The sequence below is a fragment of the Pundamilia nyererei genome, unplaced genomic scaffold (assembly GCF_000239375.1).
Source record: "Pundamilia nyererei isolate P.nyererei 1_Seehausen unplaced genomic scaffold, PunNye1.0 scaffold00006, whole genome shotgun sequence".
NCBI classification, from domain to species: Eukaryota; Metazoa; Chordata; class Actinopteri; order Cichliformes; family Cichlidae; genus Pundamilia; species Pundamilia nyererei.
Window position 1 is genome coordinate 3,345,179 of NW_005187407.1, and position 1,077 is coordinate 3,346,255.

Sequence of the window (1,077 nt, forward strand, 5' to 3'; positions counted from 1 at the left end):
AATCTTGTATACATATATCCTCAAAGACAATGACACAAATATATCTGCCGCACAGTTCCGGGGTGCAGTCCCGGGACCAGAGCGTCCAATTCAGCCCACTGGATAGCTGTTCGAGGACAATGACTGTATAAATTATTTATTATATGCTCATTGGTCAGATTACAATGAGGTCTATAAGTAATAAAAATGTGCGGCTAATGCAGGCCAGTGTTGCTACAGAGAAATAAAAATGAATGGAAAGTAAACATTTTAAAGCATAAATGCATAAAATCCTGTTGCACTTACAGTGAGTCAGGATACAAGTTTTTATACTGAAATATCCTTATTTCTTCATCCAATATGATCTGTCATGTGTCATCGATGCATTTAATGACAATGAATGTAAAGACTTACATGTATTAAAATTGGATTTATTTTGCATGGTTCTCTCAAGGTTATTATTCTTTGCTAGTTTATACATTATAGTTTTTCTAGCATAGTCCAGTTTAGATCAAAATGGGATATATGTGGCCCATTAACTTAAATGAGTTTGACACCCGTATAGGCAGACAAAATGTTTACACTCTGATACACTCCAATACGATTGTAAGCTTCTTCATGGTTGCTTTTAGAGATAATTGCAAGTAGAAAGATAGTGGTTTAAAGTTGCACTGTCTATAAATTAAATATACAGGTCAGTGCAAAACCCGTGATGCAATCCTCATTTCGTTATATTTAGCAAAGAATATGTAAAAAAAAAAAAAAGAAGAAAAAAGCTCTTTGGGAATCACCTTGCTGGTATCTTACCTTTGGCATTTATTTTTATTTATTTATTTTGTATATTAAACTAAAGAAATGGGAAAGTTTATATGCTTTCCAACAAGCTGCTAGTAACAAAGTGCCTAAACATACAGTTTAACATAGGTTCATTGTTAAGTTGTCTGTGTAGAGAAAACACTTTCGTTAGATGCATTTATGAGTGATTTATAAGTCAGTGTTAAGTAGATTAACAAACAAAATGAAATTCCTCTGAAAACGGTCCATTGCAAAGACTGGACTGGAAATGAGTAAAAAAGGAGCAAATTTCCTTAAAAAAAA

The 1,077-nt window shown here is 33.0% G+C and overlaps 1 protein-coding gene across 1 annotated transcript in view; it reads left to right on the plus strand.

Annotated features, from left to right (window-relative positions):
• The window catches only part of LOC102192063 (Rieske domain-containing protein-like), a 6,992-nt gene that overhangs the window by 2,374 nt on the left and 3,541 nt on the right, over positions 1-1,077 (plus strand). The window lies entirely within an intron of this gene.